This window comes from Balearica regulorum, chromosome Z, assembly GCF_011004875.1.
Source record: "Balearica regulorum gibbericeps isolate bBalReg1 chromosome Z, bBalReg1.pri, whole genome shotgun sequence".
In the NCBI taxonomy this organism is placed as follows: Eukaryota; Metazoa; Chordata; class Aves; order Gruiformes; family Gruidae; genus Balearica; species Balearica regulorum.
In genome coordinates this window covers 32,051,037-32,061,441 of record NC_046220.1, presented here as the reverse complement: position 1 = coordinate 32,061,441, position 10,405 = coordinate 32,051,037, and positions in this window count along the sequence as shown.

Sequence of the window (10,405 nt, the reverse complement as noted above, 5' to 3'; positions counted from 1 at the left end):
TGCCTGAGGATTTTGGTTTGTGCAGTCCCAAGCCTATATTACTGTACTCCCCCACCACTCACAACCTGGTGAAAAATGGGGGTAGGATTGGAAAGATTTAAAAAAAAAAAAAAAGTGTATATTTTTGCATTTCCTTTAATTTAAATTTTGTAAAATATGTTTCTGATTTAAATAAGGCTTTTACAAGCTCCTGTGGCCATCTCTGTGGTTCAAACTGTTAGGTCCCAGATCTTTATCTTGGCGGGCAGGCAGGGTGCTGTGTGACCTTTGAGAGTTTCACTCTCATTTTCTCAGCATGAAAAATATGTCTAAGGTCACATTGTGTATGTACAAAAAAAAAGGAACACCATACTTTCCACTTCACAGCCCGCTGAGTTTGAAACCGTTGTTCTCTGGATTGCATTGGTTTTAACCTGGGTGCTATTTGATCCCATCAGCTGACTGACAGCATTGTGTTAGTACGTGTGGGATGGCTCTCAGGAGATTATTAGGTAGGCTGGGAGGGATCTTTTGGTTTGCATTTTCTGTATTGTATTACTCTTGGAAATAAGAAAAGCTCAAGATTTGTCCTGATTTCACAGAGGTGTTGAGTGGTTGCAAGTGCCTTTGATTTATGGGAATTGGGTTCTTTCAGAAAAATCAGGTCAACCTGGAGTTTCTGTGAAGTAGATTTCTTTTTTTTTTTTTTTTTGATTGAAAGGAAAAAAATTCCTTCCTTATCAAAATTAATCTGTATGCAGGGCTTGCAATCCTCAGCATCTTGCCACTTTGTTAACTTACTGGCTGCAGAAGTTCTTGCTGCATGTTTTGAGTTGCTCAATACATAAAGGTTGTTTCCCCACTAAAAGTTTTGCAGTGCTTCTGAGCTGGTTTTGTAATTCTGGAACTGGGCAAGGGAGCAAACACCAAGTTCTCCTTTTAGAAACTGGCTAGCACTGCAGTATGTGTCTCCAAAGTAATTTCTCTGGAATTAGAGGGGATTTTATCTACAACAGTAGGTAAGCAATGTGAGAATTTGGCTCCATGTCTTACAAAGTCTGATGGCAATTGAACACAATATGGGGACTCCTGAGGCACTGTCAATCAGCTTTTCCATTTAGAAAGTGTTTTCAGCTCCCTTAATCGTGTTAGCTTGGGTATGACACTGATAGGGTTATTCTGATGCCAGAGTGAGGTTGGTTGGCACTGCTCTGAACATCTCTGAACTGCACCCAACTGCATGATTCAGCAAACCCAACATCTCTCGCACAACTGGTTCCAGCACAATAGACCAGCTAACAGCAGGGGAGATGACAAGTTTGGACTCAGTTACGCAAATGGGCCACATCTTCCCAGTGTTCAAAGTTGCAGAGCATTACACTTCCACCAAGATACACTGGTTCACTCCAGCTGTCCATTGAAATATGACAAGCATCCACAGCTTGAGGTGCTGTGTTGAATGAAGAGCTACATCATTCTTCTCCCATTTTGCCTCAACACTTGGATTTATGGAGTAGGAACAAGTTCAGATGATGAGTACTGATCATTGTACCTGACATTTAAGTTACTAGAGGCTCAAGGTAGAGTGTGGCACTGGTTAGTCGAAGCCTGATAGCAAACAGGTGAGACACCTACCTGATCTTGTTCTTCCTCAACAGAGAGGCAGAACATAGACTTTTTTTTTTGGGGGGGGGGGGGGGGGGGGTGGGGTGGGGGTGGTGGTTGGTTTTGATTTTCCTTTTTTAATCAGAAACCTTCCCCACTCCCTTTGTGAATCAGGGTTGTTGCACTAAGGGTTGCAAATGGGTCTACAACTTCAGGTTGCCACCATGCACAGCCTTGTTTCCAAAACCCACAGGTCTCCTCTACTCCACCTCTGAAGAGAGAGAGTAGCTGTTCCCTGACGCTTATATAACTTTGCCCTCATGTTTTCAGATATCAGTGGTAGCATCCCAGACAATGAGCTGCCTGTTCTTGAGGAATGTGATATTTAAACAGGATTTGGTTTTAAAACTGAGCAGACAGGGCAGCATCAAAACTAAGGACAATAATGAAAGCAATAGGCTTGGAAAACTGGTACCTCAGAATCTGGAAGGAAATGGTAGAAGACATAAAAGTTTTCTTCCCTGACAATGGGAATGGGACCAAAAGAATGAAAAAGAGAGACTTATGCTGGGGTTATACGTAAAGTGAACAGTTCCTTGTTTTAGAGGAGGGAAACTAAGGATGAGGGAAATGAAGGTTTCTAATGATCATATTGGTAAGGAAAGTGCTAGAGAAAAGTGTCTACCTGTCTGAATTTAAGATCCAAAGATTTTGTGCATCTTTCTTTACCTACTCTGCATGTGGAGCAATCTCATCCTAATGATTACATTTGGACATTTGTATACTGTCTTCCATTGGCAGACACGGGTACCTTCTGCATGCATGTACAGGTGAGAAGTGGATTTCCTGGTACTGTTAAAAAGTACAGCAGCATGTGATAACCACAGTGTCCTGGCAAGATGGTCCCTCTCCAAAGCACATTCCCGGAGGTGCAGTCAGTGCTGTTACACACCCTACAGAAGCCTTGTATGTGTGCGAAGTAACTAGTTGGTGTTAAGTACCTAAATCCTTGGTAAGCAACTTTGGGGTAGCGCAAACAATGTCATCTGGAGATGACTGGTCTTCTCCTCCTTTCAGTCCACAACAATTGGGATAATAGATGAGGTTTCCTGGACGGATGAGTGTGACTCACCCAGCTTGATGTACAGAAGGGAGAGGAAATGAAGTAAGGGGCCAAAAATAGTCCTAGAGACATTAGCTTAGAAGGAAGGACAAAACAGAGCACAGACTAGAAAATAAAAGACCTACAGTGATGTGACATTAAGACCATCTGGACAATGTTTGGCAGCAGTTGAAAAGCAAACAAAGCCCTGAGAAGGTTTTCTAAAAGTGAGGGGAATATAAATGACATACTGCCCAGCAAGAGCTTAGAAAGCATTGAGGTCTTCTGATCTATCTGCATTGGTGCATCCAATTTTGAAAAGGGGCAGCCCAAAAAAAACTGTCTCAGGGAGTATGACAGTTTGAAGAGAGATTCAACCAAGCCTTGGCTTGCTTATACTTAGAGAAGCTCTTCGAGAGATCTGGCCGAGACAAGGGTGTCTGAAAGGCAGGTAGCATAGTAACACTAACCAGCTATGCAAATAAGTCCCAACACTAAAAGAAGAGCTCACTGGCTGACATGCAGAAAACTGTAAACAGGCCTATATGTTTGCATAACATCTGCCAAAATGATTGAGGTTGCTAGGTGCCATTGCCAGAGAAATGAAGTAATAGTGATAGTATCAAATGCAGTTGAAGAAGAACTTCAAAGGTTGGAAATTCCTAAGAAGAGCTAACACATTCAGGGTAGTTATTAATAATTGCTGTATTTATCAAGTTGCTTTAAACACGTCAACAATTGACCATGAGAAATGCTGTATTTGGAGGAAAAGAAGGGGTTGTTGGATGCTTTTCTCAACAGAGAAAGGTGGTTTCCTACAAACACTTTTTCTGAAGAAAATCCCAAATCAGAAAGTTGGCTGTGCTTTTTGGGCTATTGTTTGGAGCTCTTTCCCCTGCTTATCTTTTTCTTTTAAAAATACCCAGAAGATATTCTAGCTACAACTTTTCAGGCTGTAAGACAAAAAGATAATGAGAAAGAAGTGATAGGAAAAAAGCTGTTTGATTCCTCCTCCCCCTTCCTCTGATAACACTCATTTTGATCCGAGTGACACAGCAATACTGTTGGGAATGTTTCTCCTATCTGTAGTCCAAAATTAGACTGAGGAAACTTTTCTGGCAGACAGCTAAGCTTTGTGTTGGGGAAGCATATCTGTACAGTCGATCGTGAGCTACGCCGCTCTTGGATGGCAGCTAAGGATGTGGGCCCTTATCCACCCAGACTGATGCATAGAACAGAAGTTTTCCTATCCAACAGTTGCCACAAATTGGATCAAGTCCCTAAAAACACCACAACTCCTGATGTGGATAGGTGTCTTTCCATCAACAGCAATGGCTTTGGATAGGGTGATGGTTTGCCAACCTTCCATACAATGTATGCATCTCTCCCTCCTGTTCCTCAAGGATTTGTAAAAGTGAATATCAGCTTTGGAGTAAGCCATATGTTTTGTGGGTTTCTGGATGCTATTTTGGTGGGTTTTTTTTCTTTTTTTTCTTTTTTTTTTTTTTCTCTGTGTGTGTGTGTGTGTTCATCAGGAAATTCCTCCTACCCCTTCCTTCTTCTGACTCTGTTCTCGTCCTCTTAGCACTGGTTTCTGGATCCTCCCACCACACCGCCCTGCTACAAAGTTCCTTCTTATCTAAATTAGCGTGTGTGATCTTGCATCTGAACACTCAGCATAGAGGAAATGATCCATTGCAGGTACACAATCCACAGGCCCTCAAACTGTTGATTTCACACTGATTTCCTTGCCATTGGCAAGCAAGCCTGTAATTTCCAAGTTAGGCACTCCCAAATACTAGACTCACAAGAACTGGGAGAAGGACTTGAATTATGTGAGGATATTTAGGGAGTGGAATAAAGGGTCATTAATTAGAAATTAATCTCTACCAAAAATAAGTTAAATTTAGACCTCTGCTTCTGTGTAGACCTCCAGCACTGATGGGTTGAGAAGGAGTGATCTTGCCAAAGACAGCTGGCTCAGGCTTCTCACAGCAGATCTCTTCCCTCACTTCCAGTTTTGCTGTGGGTTAGTCTGTCACCAAGCAACTCACTACGCAGAAGTAACATCACCATGCGATTGAACTTGGAGACTTCAGGATACCTCCACCTTAGATATCACGAGCGTCTCTCATGCTCTGAGGCCACCATCTTCAGCTGTGTTAGTCTCCAAAGAAGGGACACGCTTACAGTGATCAGAGAGATAGAAAAGTCTGCTCTCAGGTTGCCTGCAATGTGAGATCTGCAAACAAGCCTGAGAAAAACAGAGACAATGAATCTGAGCATCAGTAACCCATTCATACAGCAAAGAGTAAAATAATCTTCTGATGAAGGTGATTTATTTAAACAGTCAATTTGTACACAGGATACCACAGAACGCTGACCTGGAAGAGGTATCTACTACATCACTGTACCTCAAGGCTGGTTCAGCCTTACCCAAGTTATCCCCAATGGATGTTTGTCTGATCTCTTCTTCAATCTCTCCAGGAGTGGAGGTGTGACACCTGTAGGGCTCAGCTATTTCTGCTATTTGAAGGTTTGCTTCCTGAAGGCAGAAGATCTTTTCCTGCAATTCACAACATAATTTTGTGTCTCACCTGCAATGGAAATGGAAAGTAAGTTATTCCATTCTTCCTCAGAGCAGCCTGGGACATAGCTGAGGACTGCTCTCACACCACCCTTTGCTCTCCTCCAAGCTGAACAACCAGCAGCACTTTCAGTCTGGTTTTGCAGCTCATGATTTCCAGCCTTTCAATCACACTGTTGCTCCCCTCTGCATTTACTGCAGTAGATTCACATTTTTTCTTGAAATTTGATGCCCCAAAATGCCCAAATGAGTAAATACACATAAAATCTTACAAGTGTGAAGTGGAGGGATGACTTCAGATGTATTAAACATAACAGCTGTATTCCTGTATCCAGGCATATACTGTCTGTATCACTCTTGGCTTACATTTAGCTTGTGACCAGCTGTAACCCTGAGGTATTTTTATCCTGTACTTGTACTGTTGATTATTCCTGCCTGATTTTCTTTATTATTTTTTAAAACAATTAAGTTACTTTTAAAATCCTTTTTCCGGACTAATTTTCTGCTTTGTCAAGGTCAGTTTGAATTCTCAGCCTTTTTTTTTCAAAGCCCACAGGCCCTCTCATTTACCATTTACAAACTGATGAACATACTTTCAAGTCCCTCAAATCAATAAAATATTGAATAGTAAAATGTTGAACACAGTCTTTATCTGAATATTGTTGCAAATTGACTTTTTATTATGCCAAGGTAATCTCCGTTCCACTGAACAAGTTCTCCCTAAAAGAAAGCACTCAAATGTATCTCAGTTTTGTCTCATGTAGGAAAATGCCAATTTCAGATATGCAACATAGGAACAGAGATTTGTGTAAAGACAGGAATCAGAATTTAGATGCAGACCTGGTTTATAGCTGAAGTTTCACTCTGGCTTTAGGTCTCACCAAACTTGCTAAAGACATTAGGAATCTCTTCCTCACCGAACAATATAACCAGGAATGTGGCTTTCACAGACTGCCAGAGTACAGTGACTCACTCGGCATTGAAAAGGGACAAAACTTTTAAAATGTCATTCCTTCACTTTCTTTTACTGCTTGACAGTGATTCAAAACTTCCTATAATATTCACCAATAGTTACACAGACTGCCCAAGACTATCCATTACCACGAGTATTTCATATGCACAATACAGGGGTTTACATTTCCCATTGCTCCTATGAATTCTTTTGATTCTTGAATCCACTCTTATTGCAACAGCCAGAGGTGGAAGGGCTCATATAAAAAGAGAAAAGGTGATAATGGATGTGTCTGCGTGTTTTACCAGCCAAATATATGGCCTAAGACACCTATTTATTACTGATTCTTTTAGCTGATGCTTTGCTGTATAAGACACCTCTGTCTCTTTCAGGACTTGAACTAGTTTGCTCAAGTTCAAAACTTCTTCAAGCAGTGGCACCTGTGCTTTATTTCACTTTTCTAAACTGAATGCACCAAGTTGCAGGTGATCCAGTTTACCCTGTCAGTTTGAAACTGTGTTGTTGATTCAGCTCTGAAGTATATATTTCATTATAGAAAAAGGTGGCTTTTCTTCCTGATCCAATAGTAGTTAAACCCTGTTTTCCAGTGGGATAGTCACTCAATTAACTGTATCTTGCAGGCATCCAGGTGTGTTTCAAGAGTCCCATTTCTGATGTATGTTGGAATTTGTGTCCTCTGGGCATTTAAATAGCCACCCTTGGAAAGCACGTAGGCAAGATTTCTGTCCTTTGTAACAACCAAGGGTGGAAAACTGCACTGAAGCTGTAACTGATATTAAGCTATATTGATATTGTTTCTTGGTAAAAGTGTTTGGTGCCAGCATAGCTAACTCTTCAAAACTCCTTATATGGCACCCACTGCAGCAGGCATAAGTGGTTAAAAATATGTGAAGAACAAATAGGCTCTATCTAATCTTTTGTTTGCAGTAATCCAAAGTTTTCTTTAGGTTCTACTAAGGACTGAGACAGTGTGTGCTGCTTTCAATGGGAAAGTTGCCTTATATTCAGTAAGCAATAGCTGAAGTGTCCAGTGGGAAAACTGGACACTGTTCACACCTCTGTTTGCTCTCCTGAGTCAGGATATCAGGAGATACCAGTCAGCCAAAACTGGCACAGTGTGAATGTAGCTTGCCTCCTCCAGTACTTTCCAGCCCTAGGCACTGTTGACACAAACCAGTCCGTACTGACTGGGGTGGAAGCCACCAGGCTTCAGATGATCTGATCAACAGCAGTGATGTGGACCTAACTTCCTATGGTACCAGTTCATTTTCTTGCTGGGGACAGGACATTGAAGAGGAGGGAATTTCTTTGAATCAAGTTATTTTCTGCCCATCATGAACAAAAATATTCTTCTCATCCAGTGAATGCTACCTTTAACTTTCAGACCATTATTTACTGTGAGATTTGAGGTGTGATTCGATTGCTCATTCTCTTGCAAGAGTAGGAGTGCTCTTACAGTATTGGTTTTGCCATATTTTGGGTAACCACCAAGCTCAAAAGACTATTCTTACGTTCAAGAGGTCCAAGCACAGGTGGGAGGAAGTCTAGGAGGTAATTTAGACCAACACTTTTCACACTACAACCATGTTTTAGTAGTGTTTTGCACAATCAGTCTCCTCCCAGCACTGGAACCACAGGTGTTTTCACTGGACCTCCTTATCCTTTTGGGATATATGCAATCCTCAAATTATCTAAGGTATCTTGGAGACCTTACCTACCTTCTTCTTGCTTGTGTCTTTACAGCCCCTGTTATAGCAGAGTTTGTGCATATTATGAGCTTTCTCTCATTTTTTTTTTAATCTCGGAAACTGCTGGGAAGAGGGAAATGTTTTGCCTTCTATTTCATAAAAAAGAAAATCACATAATGGACCTAGATGAAACAGATCTTAGCCTCACTTTGTATTTCTAATAGTCTGACATGGTCATCTTACTTTACAGTCAACAGATAGTGCAGAAGGCAGTCCATGAATCCAGCCCTCAGTCAGGAGGGATACCTGTAGCATAGCAAAGGAGAGGAAGTGGGGTCTTTCCCAGAAGAGCAGGTTAATCTCTCTTTCTGCCACTTTTTTGGAGACAACTTTTGGCTGGTCAGAGAAGATGAAGGCTTAGTGGGTAATCTGGTAGATGGCTGTCCTCAGGGCATCTTTTAAATTCTCTCCAACAGCTCTAGCTCTCTTCTGTACTGCCAAACCATACTCCTGTCTCCATGTGATGAGGTCTACCTTGCATTAACTTATTTCAGTGATAGGAGAAGCCAGCCCCATGCAAATGAAGCCACAAGGAGAAGGGAGGTAGTGGTGGCAGTGTTGCATGCAACAAATGAAGGGTTGCTTTGTTGTCTATTTGAGGATGGCATCATCTGGCCACACAAGGAATTGTGGAGGTGAAGTTGAGGCTGTGAAATCATATGATTAGGTGATTTTCTCACTGTGATAAAAACTAAATTAAAAATAGACATTAAACTGTTCAATTAATTAGAGTGCAATAATGTAATCTGTTCTCATGCTCTAATTTGTGCCATGTTGAAAGTAGCTGCTTCTTCCCCCTCCACCTCCTTATAAATAAATCATATGCTTTCTGGATCAACTCATCCAAATATAAATTAATTGTTTCTAGGAGGAAACCTCACTATTACATTAATTGTCATACAAGGATTTGTTCACACAGGGCCACATTCCCATTTGCGATATTTTAATTATTGTTACTGTGCAAACATGGGTTTCAGTAACTTATTAACAGTAGAGGGTTTAGTAAATTTTTATCAGCAAACAAGTACCAAAAAAGGTGTTTCCTATGAGGAGATTGGTCACCTCTTTGGTTATTTCTTTATAACATCTCTGAAGAAGCTGGAAACCTGAATAGGTCTCAGAAGCCTAATTTGGGTATTGGAGATATATACAGTGATGTATCTGGCACAACCAACCCCACAATATTTGACATGCACTATATATGTATATAATAGATATATTACAAGCCAGACAGCATTTAGTGAGAAGGAGGTGTTATTTTCTCATTTTGTTACAACTAGATTTCTGAAGTGTAGAGGGCCACATAAGGTTCACTAATTACATTTAATCAGATAGGTGCAGATTCAAATCGAGGTTTAAAAACACTGAAGAAGGCTTTGATGTTCTGAGCTCCCCTTGACATTCTTTGGGGCATATCCTCCTACATCACTTTGGCACTGTTGAATCTGCAGCTTTTCTGTGTGTATTTTAGTTTATGGCAATAAGCTGTGTTCAAAGACAGGGAGAGGACAAGAGATCATAGAATCATAGAATCATAAAATGGTTTGGGTTGGAAGGGACCTCAAAGATCATCTAGTTCCAACCCCCCTGCTGCAGGCAGGGACACCCTCCACTAGACCACATTGCCCAAAGCCTCCTCCAACCTGGTCTTGAACAATTCCAGGGATGGGGCATCCACAACCTCTCTGGGCAACCTGTTCCAGTGCCTCACCACTCTAACAGTAAAGAATTTCTTTCTAACATCTCATCTAAATCAACCCTCCTTCAGCTTAAACCCATTACCCCTTGTCCTGTCACTACACTCCTTCATAAACAGTCCCTCACCATCTTTCCTGTAGGCTCCCTTCAGGTACTGGTAAGCTGCAATTAGATCTCCCCAGAGCCACCTTTTCTCCAGGCTAAACAATCCCAACTCTCTCAGCCTGTCCTCATAGGAGAGGTGCCCCAGCCCTCCGATCAGCTTCGTGACCCTCCTCTGGACTCGGTGCAACAGGTCCATGTCTCTCCTGTACTGGGGCCCCCAGAGCTGGATGCAGTACTCCAGGTGGGGTCTCACAAGAGCAGAGTAGAGGGGCAGGATCACCTCCCTCGACCTGCTGGTCATGCTTCTTTTGATGCAGCCCAGGACACAGTTGGCTTCCTGGGCTGCAAGCGCACACTGCCGGCTCATGTTGAGCTTCTCATCAATCAATACCCCTAAGTCCTTCTCCTCAGGGCTGCTTTCAATCCATTCCTCGCCCAGCCTATAGTCATGCTTGGGATTGCGCTGACCCACGTACAGGACCTTGCACTTGGCCTTGTTGAGCTTCATGCAGTTCGCACGGGCCCACCTCTCCAGCCTGTCAAGGTCCCTCTGGATGGCATCCCTTCCCTCCAGCGTGTCGACCCCACCACACAGCTTGGTGTTGGCA